Raw genomic sequence first — 24,813 nt, forward strand, 5'->3', positions numbered from 1 at the left:
TAATATGTATTCGCAATATTTGTGAGAAATTATTGTTACCGGTGTCTTGGTCCCTGGATGTTTTTTTGGCTTCTTCACATACGCACACACATGCATGCGCGCGCGTGCGCACACACACTGGAAGTTCAGGTATTATCTGCGTAAGATATGATCTTGGCCTACTGGTGAACATAGTCAATACCAATTCTTTTTTTCTCCCAGTTTTCCTCCCTTCGGGGGCGGGGGGGGAGGGCAGAAAAAGAAAAATCCCTATAGTCAAAATGTTGGCAGGCCTGTTTGTGATTATGTTTTGTCAAATACCTGTAAGATTAACACAGTAGTAAGTAGGCGATAAGTAAATCTTTTATTTGGACTTGTGGGCTCCCATTTTAAGCCACTTGTAATTCAAAAATTTAAGCATTTCTAAATCTTTCTGCAGAGGCTAGCTGCAAAGCTGTCATTGTGAGAATAATGAGTGTTTTTGTATTATTCAGTGTCCCTCCAATCTCACCTATTAATAACTCAGAAAAGAGAAAGGAGATATAATAAGCCTTAGGCTTACGTTCAAGTCTGTCCCCAACAAAAGTCTTTCAGTATTTAAAAGAAAATGCAAGGATAATAGAGGAATAAAACACAAGTAGATTGTAGTGCAGCAGCACATCTCAAAAACTTTGCTCAGTCACTTTAATAAAGTTCGCACAGGTTCAATACAAAGGGTTTGCTTGCCCTTGCCCGGATGAATTAGCCTTTCACATCGGTTTGGAGAGTGGGAATGGGGCAGGGCAGTTAGCACACAACAACAGCAGGAAAAACATAAGAAGGATCCTATTCATAAGCAGTGGTGATTGGAGAGAATAAGACTTTAGTGTTCGATGGGGTTTTGGTTCCGAATTCAAGAAAAAACTCTAACCAGGTCCAGACATACGTTGTAACCTGGGCATTTCTTTGGAACTGCAGTAAGTTGATGCAGAAATTGAAGTCACTCATTGCTAATGCAATTACAGATTTAATATGAGAGATGATATATTTGGATAGTCTTCATATCATTTCATTATCTAACTTCATTTCTTCTGTTATTTCCACAAGGAATACTGTACAGGCAGACAGTCCTGCTTAGAGAAAAGTAAGGAAATCATGCCTGGCTGACCTTTTTCTTACCTACTCTAAAGACACAAGAATTTGACGCAAATATCACATTTGCGCTAACCAAATCAACACTAAATGCTCTGTGAAGTGGATTGAATGTGTTTTTGTAGCTGAATACAGCTTGCTTTGAGTTTCTTTCTGGGGCACATTGCCTTTGGCTAGCCTGAGCACAAGTCTTGATGTTTGCCAGGGTATTTCGTGATTCTGAAGTTCCCTCTGAAGACAGTGTCTAGTCTGTCCACTTCTAAGCAAACAGAAAATAAAAAAACAGGACACACTACATTAAAACCATGAATGTGGCCCACCTCTGAAACAGAGAAAAGTTTACATGGAGTTGGCTGCTACAATAGCCTGTCTGTGATGTTTGGAATATGAATGTGAGTTTAACAAGATAACTATTTTACTTCCTCAAAAAATGGGTAACTGAACTTACACAAAAATCTCTAAAGCCATTTTAGCCTGGAAACTGACCCTAGAGAGAGTGGTACTTTGTGATTACATACTCACTACATTACACTGATTCCTCTAGTGCTGCATTGGAAGCGGCATTCAAGAACTGGAGTAACGGGAACGTACACACTGAACAGCATTCCTCTGAGTAGTGGTGACCCCTGAGTAGTGTATGTCTGTCCAGGCTGTCAACACTTCTGCATGTCTTTCAGATCAAAAAAGAGGCACATAGGGGGTCAAACACTGAATGAAGAAAAATACCCTGGGGAGCTGTGCTCCTAAATGGATGTGCTGTGCATCTGCATAGCTTTGCTACCTGTGATATAGGAAAGTTTGACATCCCAACCAGTGCTAAGAGGGCAGGGCATGGGGAGGAGGAGAGGAATTTATCAGATGTGGCCCTTTCTTTCTCAATCAGCATAAATCTATGCCTGAATTTTTTGATCTAACAGCCTCCTTTAGTAAGTATGTAAGATTTCTAATAAAGTGAGACCAAAGATATACACTTGGGTGTTAGCTGTCAAACTGCACTGATTCCCCTCACATATAATTTGAATATAATTTTGTGGGCCAACTGATGCCATTAGTTGTGCCAACACAAATGGTCTTAGATTGTTGCCTTAGTAATATCAGCATCATAGCTCATTATAATGACGATATCCTTATTAAAGACCCCCTTATTATCTTTTATTTTCAAACAAACAGACTGAAAATTAGTGAAACCACAATTGTGCGGTAAGCCCACCAGATATTGCTAAAAAGTTATTATTTAGGATAGCACTGTATTTTTGGTAGCCAAGAGTAATTAAGTAGGTACCTGTCTGACTGTGTTGTTTTTTTAATACAGTTTTACAGGCTAGAAATACCTCACAGAAATAAAGAGGGAACTTTTGGTTATGTGTTCATGGACAAGTCAGCCTACTCCATATTTCTGAAAAGTGCAAAGTGCTTTACAAATATCTGTATGTAAAGGTCTCTAGCTTCCTGATAACTGGGGTCAGTGCTCTAGCTCAGCCATTTAGGCTGGAATCCTGGTATTATACATAATGACATATAGGCAGACATAAAATGTAGCCAGTACTGCTATCCTGGGCAACAGGTCTCCTGACTGTAGTTTGTTCATGAGCAAATCATTCCTGGAAGCCAAAAATATGTAGATCAGCTGCCCTGTAAAACTCTATGCCGACCAGATCTTTAGATAACCAAAAGTTTACATGTCACTTGGAAATACTGGCCTGTCATCAGAAGGTAGCAGGATCACAGCAGCAGGAGCTTCAAGTGTGAGGGAAATCCCAATGAGTTGGGTTTTTTTTACAGAAAAGGGAAAACTACACAGGTATGAAAGTGAGGTGAAGGCTACGGCAGTCTTTCCCTTGCAAGCAATAAGATGCCAATAGCTTACCAGTAGCGCTATCCCAGCCCACCCCCAGTCCACAGCCAATACTGCTTATGAGTTACAATGCTTAAAATCTTCTGCCCGCCCAGAATAGCAGATGCATGAGAACTGAAATGTTTGCGAATAGCAGTATTGGCTGTTAGCATTCGCAGAATTATTATTTTCCCCTTCCAACAAATTAAAAAGCATTGTGCTTTGGGAAATCTGGTTTGCCCAAGAATGGTGTTGTGGTATTTCTGTACTGGTTGTGTAAGAGTGATTTGATTATAGCAATTTGCACTCACAGTCTTTTGGACAATGTAGTAAGCACTGAAATGATACATCTTACTTGGAAGCCTAAAACCTTCCAAGGCATGTGAAGAGCAATCACAGATTACTGCTCACCTTATTCAAACCAACCAGGAATCTGTCAGATGAGCCACAAAAAAAGTATAGGTGGCTGTTTCAGATGCATCTTTGTCCACAGTGCTGTGTTCACTGAACAGGCAGGACTTATTTAGTATAGGCACCACTGTGCATTGAGTTGTCTAACAGCATCAGGACCAGCAGTGCTTCATGCCCACAAGGTCAAAAAGCATGTGTGGCTACTGTGTGAATCTCTGCACCTTGTCATTTAGCTCACAGTAGTTGCAACTTATGCATCATGTTTGGACATCAAAGAAGGTCTCTCTACTATTTTTAGGAGATACATTGGACATAGTAAGGTCAACAGGCTGATGAGATCATCATATACAATTCTCTCTCTATCTCTCTAGATTAAAATACACAATCTGAGTGCAATGAACCTGGAAAACATGCAACATTGTTGTTTTGATCGAAGTGAGGTTTTAAAAAGCATCTTCTCAGATCATGTTTCTGCTGTTGCATTCAATGGATGAATAAAATCTTGAACCACATCTTTAACCGGTGTTGATACATTAAGGATATCTTCAAATTTGCATCACTGTTTGTCGTCCACAAAAAATACGGGTTTTTTTCACTGCTCTGGCACCTCCCCAGTTAGGAAAACACAAGCTTAATGTGATATAACCCCATAAATGCTACTAGCATCATTACACACAGAACCTTTCATTTCACATGTTAACCCCAATCAAATTCTTATATTTTAAAAATTACTGTAAGTCAGTAACAATCAATGAGTGTTGTGATTTTCATTATGAATCTCATACTTCTGTGCTAAGCACAAATATTTTTAGACTAGAATTGTAAACACATTTAGGATTAATATTAATATTATGTAGTACCAGTTAGATTGTGATCTCCTGCACAAAGAATGTTACATTTTCATAAAGTGTCATATTTATCCAAAGATGAGGCTAAACAATTCAGAAATGTGTACATTGCTAACAGGGTATAGAAGAACCTGTTTATGAAATGGTTAAAATGGAGCAAATGGTGTGGACTCAGAATATTCTGACTGACACATGGATTGAGTTTCACATTTCCTTAGAGGCATTAGCATAATTAGGCAAAGTTGGGAAATTATTTATACTGTTCAAAAGTTACGGTTCATCTCCTGGTGATCCAAAACAGAGATTAACTTTCATTGTCTTTCTTACTCAGAGACAAGACTCATAGAGGAGTAACTTGCTAATCAGTGACTAACACCAATACTGTTTTGTAAGTATTTACACATATACATATGTTTGACATTCACATAGTTGAATATGATCAAGGATTAATTAATTCAAAATTTTCCATTTGTTTTTTTGGGAGATTGGCTTACATTATTTGTTCACCTCTGAAGGATTTCAGTATTATCGCTGATTCACAGAAGAGTGACGTGATACTTGATAGAACATTATACTAGGAGGTAGGCTGGAGCACAGAGTTACCTAAAGCTACTTGAGGAAGCCTGTAGTAAAATAATTAGTTAGCATGACATAACATTCTGTTTTAGTACGTGTTTCTGTGGATAACCCTTTTGCATGTTAGTTCAAGTTCAGAGATCTTTTCTCAGAGCTGTTGTTGTTCCTAGTCCTTTCAAAGAGGATGTGTACTGAATATTTCGTCAAAGACTGAGTCTTGCAGCTCATTTGTTGAAAGTATAAAAAGACAAAGCATCTGCATTACATCAAGAAATACGTACAGTCTTTATTAATGGGAGTATGGCCATTTGAACCTGAGTGTAGGGAGAAACGAGGACTCTGACAGAGCAATATGGATTTGGACAATGGTCACAGAATTACAGAGCTCTTAGAGACCAGAAGAAATCTTAATGCAACTCACTGAACTGAAGCAGGCTCACATGCACCTGGACTATCCTACATTTGTTGTTTGCCTAGTCTTTTCTTAAAAACATTTGGACAAGAATGATTCTACCTTGTCAATAACTAACCCATTACAGCATTACACAGCTCTGATGATAACTGTTTTTACATGTAGTTCCATTAATAGAACTAGGAACCATGCACTCGAAGATGTGTTTGAAATAGGTAGCAAGGCAAGTCATGGAGTCTCAAATGATGCTAAGAAAAACATATTTCTTGTAGTCAGCTACTTCTTGGGTCCTAATGAAAGTGCCTGGATAGCAGTAGCAGCTTTTCCCTTCAGTTTACCCAGTATGAAGGAAATGGAGTCATGAGGAAGCAAATTAGTTGTATTGTAATTCTTGGATTGAAATTTGGTGAGCAACTTTTATAGCTTAGCCTTTTTTTTTTTTTCTTTTTTTCATAGAATTACTATCTTTTCAGGTTGTTTTATGGAGATAGCATTCATAACATTTGTTTTTTAAAATGGTGCCAGAATTTTCACCTTGAAGTGTATTGTATTTTCTTAATTATCCAAATGGAGATCTAGCTAGATTTCTAACTGCTTAGTAAATTTGTTTTTAATTTAAAAGGTTTTTTCCCCCAAAGTGATCTTATTAATCACATACTAGACTCTTCTATCATGTCTCCAACTGTCTTCATGTAGCTCAGATATCCTAAAATATCCAAGTGAAGAGATTAGCACCTAAAATGTACTGAACAAAAAAAGTTTTATGGAAAACTGTGAAAGATTATCATCTCAAGCATTATCCCATTTGCCTTAAATATTGTATGTGGTACAACAAGTTCAGATTTGACTTTCTGGTTAAAAACATTATAAAAAAAAAACCTTGTATGTTTTTTTTTATTAAAAGTATATGTGGCATTTCTTAATAAAAGCAAATTTTCGTGAATGATTTTAATTCTGTCAAAGCCCTTTTTTTTTTACTATAACAAAAGTTTTATAAGAACTTGTTTCAAACACAACTGTTCCTGGTTAATGTTACCACGAGCTGCTATTAAAAGAATATCTAGTAAGATATAGCAGCAACAGTGTCCCATCCGTTACCTCAACAGCAGATTTTTATAGGCAGTAATGCTTGTTAAGTTGAGCAATGGGAATGATGGATCTGCAGGCTCAAGGGGGTTAATGTTGACAATGAGCAATTATTATTTTTGACAAGAATACCAAAGGGTTTCAAGATCACTCTTCTAACTGAAAGCAGATTATGACTTGAGTTTTATTACTAACTGTCAAGCATAGCTGTCAAGCATATAAAAGTGTGATATAAAGGAAGATCATTTTATTATAGTAAGAGACAAAGCAGAGATCGAATGATGACCTTTTTTGTGGGTTTTTTTTTCAGTTACCCACAGGAAGAAGGAGGCAGAGTCCTCAGCATCTTAAAAAGGGAAATGGGGGGAGAAAACATCCGGGAGAGGACACTTTCCTACAGATAAAAAAACTGACAGCAAAAAGCACAATATGATTTTAATGAAGTCAGCATATGTGGATGTCTGTGGGTACTGGTGTGTGACTTCCGTGTCTTTCTTGTAGATATAATGTAATAGTATGGGGGTGGGACAGTGTGCCTCAACAACCTTCCAGGGAGCAGTTCTCTGCCTGACTGATAATCACAGCTACAAGGGATTATTTATTTGGTCTTTAGCCGAGATATTTTCCCCTTTGGCCTGTTGGTATATGTTGTAATCTTGATCTTAGAGATGCTGGTCTTTGTCAGAGCTATTATTCAGACCACACTTCTCTGATGAAAGACAAAAAATATTTATTTGAGGCAGCTCCACCTCTCATTTGTTCTATGTGTGGCTGTGACAATAGCTGGTAAGTTTTGTTTCTGCTGAGAACTAACAACCTTCTCTCTTGACGAGGGCTCAAGTGTTTCTTTGGCTCCTTATTTATCACGTTCACTGGAACACCAAAGGCAATTCTGATCAAAACACTTGAACTGAAGTAACCCAGAACTTCATGAAGGTTTGAATCTAGAACCAAATTTCGTTGCTGACCTTAGCTGTAGAATGGAGGGCAAGTAGAATCCCTTGTTAAAACACCTTTTGCAGATATTAAAAGGCAAAGACAAACTTCTCTGCTTTGCTACTTGCTCAACTTCTCTTTACATGGAAGGGAAGTCATCGGCACTCTTCTGTGGGCAAATTTGACCAAGTAAAAGATGCAGGAAGTCAGGGACATAGAGCATAACATAAAAGAGTGTTAGAAGTTCTTTGAATGGATATAATGATTAAATTTGTTGTGCCAGAGATTGTGCTGACACCTTTTGATTCTGTTCCATGATTCTCTCTGCTGGAGACCCCAAATCTCTTCTTTCTTGGTTTATTTTTTCATGCAAACAGATGGAAAAAACAGTCTATAAAAAACCCTTTCACATAATTATTGATTTTTCTGACATTTAAGGAGGCATTTCCTAATTATGGAAACTAAAACTAAATTGGCAAAGCAAGCTGAGAAAACAAAGATGGTGTCTTATAGCCACAAATATTTATACTGAATCTGAGTTTTTCAAAACTGCAAGAGTTAATATAATGTGTACTGAAGATGCCATGAATGCTTTTTGGAGAAAATCAAGGCATTTTCACATTGGTTGAATTTATGGTGAAAGTAGAGCAGGTATATTGTGGAAAAGAGCAACATGCCCAAAGTTTATTTATTTTCTGCTATAATTTTCAGATAATTCTTTCATCTACAGATGCATAGTACCTCAGACTTTCCTCAATTGCTCTTTCAGATATGTTATGTAGGAACTGATCATAGTAGGATCCTTTAAACCCACACATACACCATACATAAACCTGTTTGTTCAGTCTAGGCCCAGAAAAGGTAGGGGATCTGCAAAGCCAATTTCTTCTCATTTATCCTGAGTGGTAAGGTCAGTTCAGCTTCTGCCATAAGTTACAGCAACACTGGATAATTCTCATTAGGACCATTACAGTAGTCTCTGTGAGACCTCTATCTCCCAGAAACTGTAGCTGCCGAGAACATAAATGGAACCAGTTGCTCCAGGGTTCCTACCATATTCAAAAAGTTCAATGTGAGAGGAATGCCAGGAGGTGCATTGCCTGATATTACTGAGATTATGTTTGAAAGCATTCATGAACTGTGAAAAAAAATCTGCTTTTATAACAGTGTCAGCTAATGTCTGCTACGTTCCTTGCATGCTAATTTCTATGTCTAGTCTTTCCTTGCAAAGGATGCTCAGCACTGTCCTCTTATAACCTTTGCCTCATCTTTAGTTTGCTTATCCATCCTCTCTGGTAGCTCAATGAAAGTATACTATGAAGTCTGGAATGTGTAGTATAACCATATTTTCAACTGCCAGACGACGGTTAAAAATCCAGTTCAGAAGGGTTCAACGTTTTTTAGAGGGTTACATAGTTTCCAAACAGGAAAGCTATAGGTAAGAAGCTGTCTTGCTCGTTGATCTGCAATGAAGAAAAGTGCTCTGGTCTTTCAGTATGGAAGACGGTCGGGTATCTTTAGTGCTTCCTAGACACCATAGTGATGATTTTGCAGGTCTCAAAGACACCAGTGATCATCTGCTTAGAAGTTTCTGGTTGAAACATAAAACTTAAATAATGTTTTTAAGTTTTTCCATCTCTTGTCATGTGGATCATATTCTTGCTATGCAGAACAGGCTTCAGATGTCTCAGCATCATCTTTCTCGGTTTTTTAGGACTGTGCAGAGGGCTGTCAACAGGCTCCAACTGTGCACAAAGGAAAACAGCAAGGACTAGACTGAGGGGATTCAGAAGAGTATGGTCTTACATTAGATGAAGGCAGAATCATGGGATGGTCTGTCTCTGCCTCATGCAGGTAAGAGGAGGAAGAATGAATTTCTGCTGCAGTTCCTGGGTAAGATGACATATTTTATTCCATGGTTGAATAGTGAAAGGTATATAAGGCTTTCGGATCAGACAGGCTCTGGAGAGTCTTATTATAGGTGATTCTGAATTCCTGATTATGCTAAAGATCCTTTCAAGAAGGCACCCCACTTGGTAAAACTAAATGGAAGAAATTCCCCAACTCTGAACTCTGTGGTCTTTTTTACCTTTGGCCAATAGTACACTTCATTAAAAAGTGGTAGAACATTAGATAAATTCCTTAGATTTTGATACAATAAAGTTTCCTGTCTCTTTCTCTCAGCATACATTCATGTGCGTGTGTGCATGCACACACACACACACACATACATATCTATCTGTCTATATATAATCTTAGGCGGAAGCTCATGCATAGGGGAAATTCTGGGAATAATTAAGAAAAGGATACTGCATGCTCCAGCAGACGGAATACATCTTTTTCATTTAAAGCAGTTTTTTTTTTCTTTACCACCAACTTGCTGCAATTAGGAGGTTGTTGGAGAGATATCAATTGAGATTTGGGAACTGTTTTCTGGAAATGTTTTGAATTAAAATCTAATTGGTAGCTTTCTTTGATAACTGTTTTATTGTTGGGTGCAGCTAAATGGAAATCAACCACAAAGGGAACTCAATTTTGTCATTAATTTTAACTTGATTTCACAAATGATTTACATATACAATATTTTCCCTATTTGTTCTGTACTGTTCTTGAACTCCTGTTAGCAGCCCTTAGACTGATGTAGTTTCATTTTCCCATTTATTTATGTTACTTTAAAATACGCTGCATTACCTCAAGTATGGGTATCAGCAAAATGGTGAAGCAGCAGTAAGTGGACCAAAGTGAAACTTCCTGCAGCTTATGAAAAACTGTGGAATTAGTGGCCCTGAGCACTAAATTTCATTGTTTTTACCTAAGACATGTTTGAGTGTTGTGGTCAAAGGAAAGTAGACCTACACTGCAAATATATGATCATAACAAAGCAAAATTTTGAAAAGATCAAATTACATAGTAACCATGTGAAAAGTCAAGGGTCAGATACACAGCCAAGTTACCCCAGTTAAACATGTTACCAGGAGGACATCAACTGAACCATGGCCATGTGTGATCACTAAGCAAATGTAAATGCGAGCTAATTCAGCGTACCATATGAAAAAGGTGAAAGATACCAGTAAATAAGTATTGGAAAGATTAATGAATAATTTTATGGAGGGAAGATGGGGTACAAGAATCACAGCAGAGATGTAATTTTACTAACAATGAATGCCAAATAACCTGGGCACGCAGGACTCAAGCCAAAGCACGCTTGACCGAGTCCAATTGACTCTTACGGACTTTGGACCATGCCCATGGAATGTAAAAGAAAACAGCCATTTGGGGAGGCCAAAATCCTTACAAGGGAGACATAGTTGATATTTGTCTGGAATTAATTAAGACGGTCATTAGTACCAGACAAAGGCAGGTATATAAGGGTTTGCTCATTGTGGAAACACAAATATTGAAAGCTTTTTCTCTTGAAAATTGAGTTAACAGGCGAAAGTACAATAGGGGTTTCTTTGCGTGTTTGCAGCTGAAATACAGTCTACTTAGCAGCAAAGAGGAGGATAACATCTTGCTAAACCGCTGTATGAGAGCCTAGCATCTCCCCTCTTCTGATTGATGTAGGAGTACAATGGAGTTCACTTAATAGGGCATGACAACTGCAGAGATGTACCTTTCCCATGAGTCCCTAAGCAGAATCACAGTACTGCTGCCCAGGACACTCCACCAATACAGGAAAGTTGGCAGGAAGCTGAGATGACACTGTGCATTGCAGTTTCTTAAGTAACAAAACAGCCACACCTACACTGCCTCAGTGTTGTGCATGGTGCTTCCTGAAAGCCTGTTTATAGTTGTCGTTTGGTTCCTGCTGTCATAAACTTTTGGCTCTGCAAGACATTCATTCATGTCAGGTTGTCTCCCTGCTTTAATTGGGTTATTTGCATTGTGGTTCCAGTCCAAAAAGTGTTTATATAAAAAGGCAATCTCCTCTCTTAGCAGATGTGCCCCGCAAGTGCTTTAAGTCAAAGATGCTTGGTGACTCAGATTTTTCTCAAATTCTTTTTCACTGTGGTTGCATTGCAAAGGGAGACTTGATTTATATGTCTTCTAGACATCATCAGTGTACCAGGCTTATATACATGAAACTGAGGCTAAAAGTTGACCATGAAACCTCTCTTTTTCTTTTTTAATACTGATAGTAAGGTATAAGAAAAGAGACAAGTGTTTTGAAAATAAAGTCTTTTCACTTCTAAAATGAGGAACTATAATTTGGAAATTGCTGTGAGACTGTAACTATGAACTATAGTCATATGGTTTTTATACTTTTCAGATGGAAATTATACATATCAATGTTGCCTTGCGTTAACTTTAAAAATACTTGTCTTTTACAAAATATTTTTTCAGGATGTTTAATTAAATTGAAATGGATTTCCTCCAAAAAAGGGATTCCTTTGATAGTTTTATAAATTCCTTACTGTGAACTTCAGAATTAGGAAGATTTCAAGAGCTTTGAGACTGGCATTTAAATTGCTTTTTCATATGACTTCTTGCTAATTTTGCCTGTGCTTAGGAAGCATTTTGCCAATATTTCTTGATATCTATCTTTGCTCATTCAGTGTCTCTTTTGCCATTGTACGTATATAATCACAGGTTAGAAAGGCAGTGCTTGATCAAAAGGGTCATACTGTCAATGAATATCCAGCTGCTTCTTCTTACTTTCTGAACGGAGGCTCTTTGCTCCCAGGAGGATGTGATAAGCATTCATCTGTACATTTTCTTGTAGAAAGGTACCACTTAAGTCATAAAAACTGGGGCTCAGGCTTGCCTTTGTTGTAGGAAACTATATAGCAGAGAAAAGGCCACTGGAGAGGTACCCATTCCCAAGAGGTTCTCCCTGAGATTTCTGTGTGCAGACTGCTTTGCAGCTATTGCTATGGTGTGAAGCGTTAGACCTCTCAGACCATTACGGCCAGAGTATGAAGAATTCTGGAAATGTACAGAAATGCAAAGAACCTGATGGGAAATAAATGTGTCTTTTAATAAACAGTATTGCTGTCAGTTTGATCCACAATGAGAAAGAGAAGGCATTTCTAAACAAGACAATTTCTAAACAACATTTGAAAAGGTTAAAAAAAAATCAGTTATTGGGCAACTTTGGCCATCAGAGATCTATTCTAGAAATCTGAGTAAGGTTCTTTAAGCAATTACTTTATCATTTCACCTTGGACTGTGAAAGACAAATCAGAAAGGACCTCAGATTCTGTACAGGTAACAGTTCCATACTTCTGCAGAAACTTTGGAAAGGGGTGGAAAGGACTAATCTTTGCAGACCTTTAATACTGAAAGCTTTTTAGAAAGAGGGGAAAGTCATCACCAGGCCCCACAAATCCCTGTGTGTGAGAGATGGACAAAGTCTCCATGGCAGAACTCTACCCGGAGCTGGTAAGTAATCACAGGTGTTTGGGATCTCAGAAGATTATTTCTGTCCTCCTCAGAGCGCCATCTTTGTAAAATTAGTTCAGGCCTGGAGTCAGTCTCAGCCGGGCTCCAGCTTGCTATCATACTTACTTCCACCAGGGTGTGCCAACTAAACAGAGTGTATAGGGATACAACACAGTATTGGAGCATATAAAAAATGCAGTTAATCCTGAGTGCTTTTTTGCTCAATCCATTTATGAAAGCATATTTTAAGGCCGGTAAAATAATATTGAATATGCACACGACAGAAAAAAAATAATCTGTATCCAGAGTATTTTTAAGTAAAGGGTTTTTAAAAAATCAGTGCAGACATGCTGGCTTTTTACCTCCTCTTGTTTTAACCTATGACTGATTCATCAGTTGAAGTGTAAAGAAACAGATCTTCTTATGGTAATTGATTCTCAGGGGCTATTAGTGTAAACGTAAATGCTCAGCATAGATGTTATGTAGGTGGGTGTTAGAGAGAAAACATAAATTGTCAGCAATATAAGGCAGTCTGTTCATACCATAGGCTGAGAAAGTGAAGAATGTTAGAAATCAGAGACTCAGAAATACCTCCCAGAGTTGGCTGTGAGTGCAGTCTCCCATTGTGAGTAATTATAAGAAACATACTGTGCAAGAGTCGATTCTGGTCCTTTAGTTCAACAGGCGAAACACTTACTTCAAAATAACAGAGATTTCAGGTGAGATTTGCAAAAGAGCTTACAAGAGTTAAACACCTGGCTGCCACTGACCTTCTATGGGAGGTGGGCACCTAAATTTCTAGGTGTTCCTGAAAACTGTTGGAACTTTGTATTATTCTACAGCCCTGGACTAGAATTCATTTTTCTTCAAAGCAACTGTGATTTTTTAAACCACAGAGAACAGGAGAACAGCATACAGTGAAAGCCCAAGATAATATTCTAGTTGACCTAGTGCATCAAAAATTGTAAGATTAACTCCAAAATATTAGAAGAAATAATAAAAACTGTTGGTTCTTGCCTTCTTTGTTTTTGAACCCTTACAGTTTATGCTTTCCATCTTTTCTTTGGAAGTCTAAGAGTTTAAAACATACTTTCTTTTTTTAACAAAGATTAAGATTTTATATCATCACACGTCTCCAGAAATCAGATCTTCCAGGGAAGCAACAAATAAATGTTAAGAGTTGTGATAAAATTAGGAGACTAAATCATACTGTATTTATAATTCCTCTAAATTGTCTGGAGAATATAATCTGCATCATGAAGAATATGCTGTGTGTATGAGCTTCTCCCCTGTGTTGCATCTATCTTGATGGTGACTGCAGGAGGATGGCTCTGACACTCTCCTGTCACCACTGCCCAGTGTGAATGTTGCATGTGCATCCTGACAGAGGCCACACCAGAATGAATGTGGTCAGCCCCTGCACTAGGGGATAAGAGGAGGAAACAATCTTTTAAAATTCCTTCCCACCTTGCATACAATTCATAGTCCTCTTCAGAAAGGCCCTCAGGCAAAACTTCCAGGCAGTACAGGATCAAACCTGTATTTACTAGGAGATGTTTTACTTCTTTATTAATTGTGAAGTGTCAGTTCCCAGCAGCAAGCATATTCTAGTATGCTGCCTTTTTATGAAGATGTGAGAACCACAAGGAGTCTGTTATTCTAAATTCCTTTCAGATCCTTTATATAAAAAAAAGTCCAGATGTCACACAAAGCATTTAAAGAACTTTATTTGAAAAACATTTTCTTTCTAAATGGGAGTTTATGCAGAGTACAATTAAACATGTTTTTTTAACTAAACATACTAGTTTGTATCTTGTGGCAGGGAAAAATAAATATGTAAAAATAAAAACAATCTGAGACTAAAAGTTCATCATGTTGTGCCAGCTTGATTCAGATCACCCGATGAAAGGACATGCATCTTCTGCTGTAATCCTAGACTCCTAGATCTGCCCTCAGGACCAAGTTCTTCAAACTGAAGCCTCAGTCCTGCATTTGGTAGGGAATACATCTCAAGCTTCTTAAATTCTGCTGGTCACCATTCTTGCAAATAGTAATGCACCAATCCAGGCAATTACATCTGTGAATGTACCAAGAGAAAATTGCTATGTATCCAGTAAATTCAAGGTGCAGCTTTCAGAACTGAACAATGATTTCTGTGTGTTTAGTTTAGGACACATTATACTTTCCTGACTGTTTGAGACAGGTGCCTTTCTAAAAGCCAGTCTACTCAAAGGCCCTTTTTCCCCTCTTTTAAAGACAGTTACTGTGTTTGCCTTCTCCAGTCCTGTGAGACTTCCCCCAGCCTTTCTGTATACTTGAAAATGATAATTTCTGGTTCAGAGATTGCCTTGACTCACTTTAAAAGAACTTTAAGGTGAATTTTCTATCAGGCCCTGCTGGCTGAAATGCATCTAACTCATCTGAACACACTTTAACTCATGCGTTTCCCATTGCAGACTCTACACATCTCCCTCTATTAAAATGAAAAATCTTGGCTTTGCAGCTAACCTTTTTGATGAAGAATTAATTAAAAAGGGCAGAAAATACTTTAGTCTATTCTATGACATCTACTTTTCTTTCTTTTTTCTTGTTTAAGTAATGGATGCTTCCTTTTTTCTTTCCTCATTTGTCATGGATCAACTTCTTTTTTTCTCTTATCACCTTTTATTTGTTTTGATACTGATAAGTCATTTTGTACTTGAATTTTTTTGATCTAAACCTTACATGTCAGTCTATTTCTTTATATACATCTTTAGTCATCACTGTTTCCATTTTGTTAGTCTTTATTTTCTTTCGACTTATACTATAGAGGCCCTGAAGCTTCTATATTGCTTTGTTACATTTCTTCTTTTTCTCCTCCATTGAGCCAGATGGCTACTGTGCCTTTAATATTTAATGTCATAACCACCACTTTCTCTGAAGTCCTATTTTCCATAAAATTTCTTCACAAAAGAGTCTATCTACCAGATCCCTGAGTTGGTCTGCTTTTTTTTTTTTTTTTTTTTTTTTTTGTAAACATGCTGTCCTACTCCTGTTATTCTCATCACCTTTTTTTCTTGCATGTCATGAACTCTTTTGGTTTACTATCATATCCATCTTCAGATTTTTGACCAGTCACTCCTCACTAGTTAGAATGAAGTCAAAATTGTTGTTTCTCTGGTACCTTTCTCCACCTTCTGAAACATGTCTATAGTACATGCTAAAATGTACTTTACTATAGACAAGGCTTCTGCCTTGCTATTTTGCCACAGATACTTGGATAACTAAAATTCATCTCCACCCCCTTTTGCCTTCCCCATTATCATGGTTCTCCCTGTTCAAATAAGTGATATTTATCTCCTTCTTCAGATTAAGTGGTCCATGCTCATCATGAAATTGTGCCTGCCCTTTTCCTGTTTTATCTTTATCTCTGTCATTCCAGGACTACAGGAAAAGTGTACTAATTCTTGGCATATATTGAAATGTTTTTCATTTTTCCCCTGCTTCTCCTGCCTGAAACTGTACAACTCTAGATCAGTATTGTCACCCTGTGATGTGTTCATCTCTGACACAGCAGTTAAGTGTCCATTTCATTATGCTATAAGGTTTCAGTTTATTCCCTATTACTTTTGGCTTTTGTGTATAAGCATAACAGATGTTTGTCAGGTTGTCCTGATACTCCTTTTTGTCTCTTTTGTGATTCACATTTCCCTCTAGGAATCACGGTATTTTTAGTGGTAGATGGACATTTACCATCACCTTATTTCAAGCCTCATTTAAAAAGTTCCTAACTAGATTAATAGGTCAATGCCTTCGAATGAATTCCCTGAATTGTCACAGCAGTTAGTTTGTGGAACACTGCTGTTGTTGAAGGTAAAGCCCTGGCATCAATATAATCTGTGCCTCAAGGTATTCATCTCTTTCCCTGCTTATTCTGATGGTCACTTCTGGAAATCACTGGAAGAACCAAAGATTTTATAAACACAGATAAGTTTAATCTGCTCAGGTTCAACTGTGCATAGCAGCTCAGACACAGCACCATGGTAATGTGGCAAGGAAGCGTGGAGTGGAGAGGGGAATGGCAACTTCTTAAGCAAGCTCAATTAAAAAAGATTCATAAAGCAACCTTCAACAGTGCTTCAAGAGGTGGGTATTGCCATTCCTAAATTCCTCCTGTGATGATAGCTGAAGATATATAAATGTAATGCAGTGTAAAATGCAGTGTAACTGCCCTTTCCAGCTGCAAAGGGTTTTACTGAGGGGTAATGTCTTATATTAGGCCATACCTGGAAAACACACAGATAGTAGCTTTTGGGTACACTGAAATAGGAGGATCTTTCTTTTCTTTTGTTTTCAGCTATAGTGGTGAGTACATTTCTATAATCAGGCATAGTTTCATTTTGCTATAGCTTGTTCTCACATTAAAAAGTTTCATGTAATAGTGTTACCTCTGGGTCATCTGGTATATCACGACAATAACAGACAAGTACAGTAGGAATTTTCTGTTGAGGCCATTATGTTGGGAGATGTGGTGGTCAGAGGCCGTCTTGGGCTTAGCGACCATGAAATGATAGAATTCTCCATTCTTGGTGAAGTAAGGAGGGGGGGCAGCAAAACCGCAACCATGGACTTCCGGAGGGCGGACTTTGGTCTGTTCAGGATGCTGGTTGAGAGAGTCCCTTGGGAGACAGTCCTGAAGGGCAAAGGGGTCCAGGAAGGCTGGACGATCTTCAAGAAGGAAGTCTTAAAGGCGCAGGAGCAGGCTGTCCCTGTACGCCGTAAGAAGAACGGGCGGGGAAGACGACCGGCCTGGCTGAACAGGGAGCTCTTGCTGGGACTCAGGAAAAAAAGGAGAGTTTACTGCTTGTGGAAGAAGGGGCAGGCGACTCAAGAAGAGTACAGGGATCTCGTTAGGTCGTGCAGAGAGGAAATGAGAAAGGAAAAACCCCAGCTAGAACGCAATCTGGCCGCTGTCGTTAGAGACAACAAAAAAAGCTTTTACAAATATATTAATGCCAAGAAGAGAGCCAAGGAGAATCTCCATCCTTTATTGGATGCGGGGGGGAACATTGTCACCGAGGATGAGGAAAAGGCTGAGGTACTCAATGCCTTCTTTGCCTCAGTCTTTAACAGGCAGACCAGTTATCCTCAGGGTACTCGGCCCCCCGAGCTGGAAGACAGGGACGGCGAGCAGGATGAACCCCCCATAATCCAAGAGGAAGCAGTCAATGACCTGCTACGCCACCTGGACACTCACAAGTCTATGGGGCCGGATGGAATCCACCCGAGAGTGCTGAGGGAGCTGGCGGAGGTGCTCGCCAAGCCACTCTCCATCATTTATCAGCAGTCCTGGTTAACGGGGGAGGTCCCGGACGACTGGAGGCTTGCCAATGTGACGCCCACCTACAAGAAGGGCCAGAAGGAGGATCCGGGGAACTACAGGCCTGTCAGCCTGACCTCGGTGCTGGGGAAGATGATGGAGCGGTTCATCTTGAGGGCGCTCACAAGGCATGTGCAGGACAACCAGGGGATCAGGCCTAGCCAGCACGGATTCATGAAAGGCAGGTCCTGCTTGACCAACCTGATCTCCTTCTATGACCAGGTGACCCGTCTAGTGGATGAGGGAAAGGCTGTGGATGTGGTCTACCTGGACTTCAGCAAGGCCTTTGACACCGTCTCCCACAGCATTCTCCTAGAGAAGCTGGCGGCTCACAGCTTAGACAGGTGTACTCTGCGCTGGGTCAAAAACTGGCTGGACGGCCGGGCCCAGAGAGTTGTGGTGAATGGAGTTACATCCAGTTGGTGGCCAGTCACGAGCGGTGTTCCCCAGGGCTCAGTTTTGGGGCCGGTCTTGTTCAATATCTTTATCAATGATCTGGATGAGGGGATCGAGTGCACGCTCAGTAAGTTTGCAGATGACACCAAGTTGGGCGGGAGCGTTGATCTGCTCGAGGGTAGGAAGGCTCTGCAGAGGGACCTGGACAGGCTGGATCAATGGGCCGAGGCCAACTGTATGAGGTTCAACAAGGCCAAGTGCCGGGTCCTGCACTTCGGCCACAACAACCCCATGCAGCGCTACAGGCTTGGTGAGGAGTGGCTGGAAAGCTGCCTGGCGGAAAAGGACCTGGGGGTGCTGGTTGACAGCCGGCTGAACATGAGCCAGCAGTGTGCCCAGGCGGCCAAGGCGGCCAATGGCATCCTGGCCTGTATCAGAAATAGTGTGGCCAGCAGGAGTAGGGAAGTGATCGTGCCCCTGTACTCGGCACTGGTGAGGCCGCACCTCGAATACTGTGTTCAGTTTTGGGCCCCTCACTACAAGAAGGATGTTGAGGTGCTGGAGCGTGTCCAGAGAAGGGCAACGAGGCTGGTGAGGGGTCTGGAGAACAAGTCTTATGAGGAGCGGCTGAGGGAACTGGGGTTGTTTAGCCTGGAGAAAAGGAGGCTGAGGGGAGACCTCATCGCTCTCTACAACTACCAGAAAGGAGGTGGTAGCGAGGTGGGGGTCGGTCTCTTCTCCCAAATAACTAGTGACAGGACGAGAGGAAATGGCCTCAAGTTGCACCAGGGGAGGTTTAGATTGGACACGAGGAAAAATTTCTTTACTGAAAGAGTGGTTAAACATTGGAACAGGCTGCCCAGGGAAGTGGTTGAGTCCCCATCCCTGGAGGTATTTAAAAGACGAGTAGATGAGGCGCTTAGGGACATGGTTTAGTGGGTGGTGGTGTTGGGTCGACGGTTGGACTCGATGATCTTAGAGGTCTTTTCCAACCTCAATGATTCTATGATTCTATGATTCTATGATTCTATGTTGGTTGGATTTAAATTTTGAAAGATCACTTGATCTCTTCCAGTGTAAGGCTGGATGCAGCTAGCATTTTTTCAATCTACTGAGAAACAAACTCTGAATTTACAGATGACCATAAAGCTGGAAGCGTATTTTGTTTTGACGGAATAGAATAAGAATATCTTTATGTAACGCCAACAGCTTATAGTGGGAAGTAAATAGGAAGATTTAAATATGTGTCATCTTTAAGAGATTATTTAATGTATCAATCTGATGGGAAGCAGTTTTATTTTGTCTTAACTCCTATACGCTTCAGTTTTCATTAGAACCACTCTTATTATAACAATAGTATTTTTATGTTTGGCTCCTGAGATGGTGATGTGGAGAGGATGTAGTACAGAAATACACATGCAGTTTTTATGTTTCAGTTTCTTTGTCAATTATTTTTTTATCTTATTTGCATTCATGTTGTCTTTCTGTACAAGCATCTGATGCTTTCTTCTATTGGATTCTATTGTGCTGTCAAGCCTGGTTTAAAACACAGTAATCTCATAGATACTTACAATTATGAACTTCTTCTGAATTCACAAACATATTAAAGATGTGCAGGTCGCAAATTAGCTGAGAATCTCAACAAACTGCACTTACAGTAAATATCCTACTTTTAGAAAAGTAGGATGCCTTTAAAAGTCAACAGTTGTTTTGGAAGTACTTTGTCACATTTATGAAGCACTGCATCACATTTATGGCACACATGTCATGATAAGTTGTCCAAAGTGCCTGTCAGCTTGCCTTACAAACTGAAAAAAATGAACAACTCAAAAGATTACCTTAAAGAGTAACAAGCAATCTTCAGAGTTAGCATATTTTTTCCTTTTTCCATGAGACTCAAGCAGTGTCATTAAACTTTCTGTTTCTCCAGTTTAATTTTTTTGCAGTGTAATTTAATGGAAAAAGACTATTTTAATTTTCAACCATGAAAAGTTATAAATAAAGACATTTTTAAAAGTAAATAACTTTTAGGAGCTTTTTAAAAAGCATGCAGCTGTTCTAACGTAAACGATCCTAGTTAGCTATTTTTTTAATACAAACCACAAAGAGGTCAAAGAATCCAGGATTTTTTTACTACCCATTCACATTTAATGCAAATTCCAGCAATATATTCATGTTATTTCTTTAGGCACCTTCAGAACGCCAGCAGGTAATTGAGTAATCTGAGCTAATGGTGCTCATGTCAGGAGCCTAAAGAAATACCCTGAGGATGACATTTGGAGCCGACTTGTCATATACTCCTGTTTCACAACTAAGAGGGAGATGAAACTGTCAGAAATGTACGGAGTAATAAGAAGAAAAAAGTGCTAATAAAAACATTTTTTTGCTAAGGATTTTGTTCATCATGATTCTTCCAAAGGAATCTATTCAGATTTGCCCAAAACATCATTAATGTGTACTGCAAACAGAGTAGAATAGGCAACAAGATGGCATTTCACAGCACCTGGGAAACATACTTCTTGGGACCGTTATTTCCCAGAATCAGAGCTTTACTTTTTATTTTATTGTTGAAAAGGAAGCGTCTATCTCCAGGGTTGAAAAAAGGTTTTAATAGCAGACTCCATCACAAGAAGTTAGCCAGGAGAAAAATAGTGATCTTTGTGGCAGTGTTAGCCAGGAGAAGTTTTGATGTGTGAATTATTCCTCTTACAGCCATAGTTGCAAACATGTGAGAGTGATGATACCATCAACAATAACACTTTTTTATTATAGTCTGCAAAACCAAATAAAAAAGATAGTAAAACAAAACTCAAGGTGACTGGTCTTCTAGGGTCTTTCAATACAAGGCAGGTGGAGATATGACCCCCTTATGCATACCTGTGTGCCCAAGCCACATGCACCAAGTTAGGAACCAGTGATTAATCTGGGAAAGAATCTCCGCAGTATTTCCTAGGAAAACTCATTTAGCCAAATACATAAAGAAATAAGAGTTATCTTTGGAGTTTTTCTAGTGCCAGCCTCTTCCACTGAAGGGATAACAACACAGAATGTTTTACTATAGATGAAGTCTTTCAGGTCTAACTTGCCAGTATCAAAGGCCGCAGCACAATTAGCGCTTAACTCTGTAACTGCTGTTAGAGCACTTTGTGGTCGCACTGCTCTGCCCTCTCTCTTGGCCATTCCTGTGCCCTCCTGCTCCATATTTGCATGCACCTGTCTCCCCATTAACACCTCGTTAAGGCACACACCTGCTGTGGTTTTACTTAAACCATTAACCCTGTGTAATTTCATCATAAGGCACTCAGCACAATAGCAGCACTGAGTAAGGTTCATTAATGAGTCATGCAGCCAACAAAAATTGGGTTTGTATGGGTGTCTCCTTTTGGTTCAATTTCTTCACACCCACCCTATTTAATAATTGATTGTGTATTAAATATGTTCCCCAGAAAAAAATACATGAGCACACATGCATTAAAACCAGCTGAAACAGCACAGTTTTGAGACAAAACACTAATGGACAGAAATCCAATACAGATTTATAAATGGTAAGAAAGGCAACAATGAAACCACAGCTCTAGGGCTTAGGAGACCATACTTCTATTCCAAAGTTTGTCAAACATCTGCAGCTTCACCAGCATATTGTATCATCTGCCTATGGTACTTCCAAAAAATGAAGTGTATCAGTCTATGTGCTTAGGCCAGGATGTACATACATGCCTCACCAAAAAAAAAGTGCAAGGCAAAGTACAAACCTCTACAGTACTAACTGTGCTGAAACAAAAAACAGAAGAAGCAAAGTTCACTAATATTTGTAGCAAAAGAAAACTGATGTGTGAGCAGCTAGTGTGATTGATATGAAGTTCAGAATGAAAATTGTCAAGGCAATTTCTCCAGCAGTTTCACTGAATTTGTTTTAAAATCTTCAATTACGTGTGACTTGATTAGGAAGATAAACTGGATAGGCAAACATGGCAGGTGATTGCTCCATAACTGTGTAATCAAGAACTACCACAATCCATTATTTGATCATAATCCTATGAATCTACCACAAGGAAAATCTAAGCTCTGGAGCTTCTTTTGGGTCAAAAACTCATCTCCTTGTTAGACAGCTAAATAAAATGATTGAATATGCTACCTTAATAGCAAATAAGTGACCCTCAGATGTATCGATACATTTGATCAATGATTTGCTGCAAATTACATTAAGTGGCCACAGATCAGTATTTCTTACTAAACACCCTTACAGAAGGGTAATTTGCTGTGTAATTGCTTATCATCGCTTCTTTATCATGGGCTATTGCTTTCCTTGGTCAAATCTCTTATACTTACACCACAGAAGACACAAGAGTTACTCTTCCAAATTTCATAGTGCTTACGTTGCTTATTAATATGCGTCTGTGATGTGCATAAACTTACTGTGTGGGAAACTCAGAAGATCTCTATGCTACTTGCATTGCAATTCTAATTGCAGTTATCTTCTTATTTTAGCAGCCTCAGATGAACTTTAATAGGAGGCCTGGATTTTACAGGGATCAGCTCAAAGAGGTTAAAATTCCTGCAACTGCAGTAAATTTAAGATTTGCTTTTTAATACATATAATGCCCATTTGTTCCACTGTATCTTGGTAACAGTTTTCCCCTTGGTATCTTGTTCTCTCATGGAAATCTCTTTTTATTCTTGTGATTCACTTGACTGATGCCAATTTTGCTGGTGATCCTGGATGTTTTCGCACAATCAAAATATATAGAAAAAACACCTTACTACATAGAAAAAATAGTTGTTCCTGCACCTCTTTTTCCAGATACCTACTTGGAATGGAGATGATAATCCTTGCAAATATTAAAAGTACTCACGTGCAGTGTAAGGTGATCCATGTATAAACCAACCCATTAAATCCGGCTGTAGAGTTTACACATTTCTTCAGCAGGGAAGCCCACCAATGGGGTGTTTTTAATAGGCATTGAAAGCTACACTTTATTATTCACTGAGTAGAACTGACATTGGATTTGATTCTGTAAGGAGCACTAACTGCATAAACAGATGTCAACTGCTATTTGGTCTGGTGACCATGGACTGGATAAATAAATGGAAAATCTAAAAAGGAGCACAGAACTAAAGATAGGGCTCTTCAAATGACAGGAGGATGAGCTTAGTAGCAAGGTTTCCAGTATATCGGTTCAGCATCTCTCAATGTGCTTCTGGAAAGAAGAAAATGGAGGGTAGGCTTCTCCCTATAAAGGAGAAATAAAGCAGTAATACAATACTCATTAACTATTTCCGAGAAACACATCATCCCTCTTTCATATATCATAGTCAGTATTTACTGAGATTCAACAAAGAATACTATGTAGGTCACCACACTCATTAGCTACCTGGAGCATACTGAAAGAGAGTCCACTGAAGTCAATGGAAAGAGTTCTATTGAATTCTGTGGGCTAAACATTCAGGCCTATGTAGGTAGGGCCACAGAGGCAGACTGTTCTGTTGGCAGTAAATCTTGCAATCCATTAACTTCTAGTGGCAACTGTGTCTACGTATGTTTTCTCCATCATGATCCCATATTAATATTAGTATGTAAACATCTGTCTCACTACAGCAACAAAGGTTGTGCCCCATTCTGCTAAGCCTGTTATAAATATATACTGAATGACAAAATCTTCCCCAAATTGCTCAGTCCTAGGCTTGTCTCTGAATGCTGATCCTTTCTTTTGCTTCTCTGATGGCAGAGAGAGAGAGATCACATACTAGGCAGAATTATCCCCTATGGAACATTTTGTTCTGTATGGTGGAAATCTAACTGTAATGCAGAACCAACAAAATGCTGAGTATCGGAAGCAGGGAAGGGAGGCTGCATGTTATAGGGTAGCTGCTTTTTATCTGTCATAGTTGCTGGAGGAGGCAGGCAATTAGAGTACAGTTTGGGGTACAGTTTCATATTATACCTAATCCAATGTAGCTGTAAGCTCTTGCTGAGAGCAGCAGCCCTGTTCTCTCCTCTCTCTCCATCTGCCCCAGCTGCAGGCTTTGCCCTTTCTCTTGCATTGGACTGAGCTGCACAGTCTCCTTCCTGACTGCACAGCAAATCAGTCCAAATCAGGGATCAGGTTGAAATTGGTGGGGGGAGGGCAGGGGCAAATGCAAAAAAATAAATTGCCAAACTGCTGGTTGTATGACTTATGCTGCAGGCACACAGTCATTCGACCTCATGCAAGAGAAGTGGAAGCCTGTTGGCTGGAAGCAACCAGGAGAGCAGGATGGTGCAGACCCATTCCTTTCAGGAGCCACTCACAGCTACACCAGGTGAGGAAGAAAGTGAAACAGCAGCCTTTTATTTATGTTATGATGTTATGGGAATGGCAGACCAGGGCATACCCCTCGCAGCCCTGAGAATACATTACACAACCAGGTAGTTTAAAGAGAGCTTTAAAACCGCTCATGGCCCCAACACTCTTACAACAAGGGG

General features: G+C 39.4%; 1 long non-coding RNA gene across 3 annotated transcripts in view; it reads left to right on the forward strand.

The window, feature by feature from the left end:
* The window catches only part of LOC143163193 (uncharacterized), a 261,908-nt gene that overhangs the window by 170,086 nt on the left and 67,009 nt on the right, over window positions 1-24,813 (forward strand). For all 3 annotated transcript variants that reach the window (XR_012995856.1, XR_012995854.1, XR_012995855.1), the window contains one exon: window positions 8,928-9,067. This is a non-coding gene — a long non-coding RNA (uncharacterized LOC143163193). The remainder of the gene's footprint in view (window positions 1-8,927; window positions 9,068-24,813) is intronic.

The sequence above is a fragment of the Aptenodytes patagonicus genome, chromosome 7 (genome assembly GCF_965638725.1).
Source record: "Aptenodytes patagonicus chromosome 7, bAptPat1.pri.cur, whole genome shotgun sequence".
Taxonomy (NCBI): domain Eukaryota; kingdom Metazoa; phylum Chordata; class Aves; order Sphenisciformes; family Spheniscidae; genus Aptenodytes; species Aptenodytes patagonicus.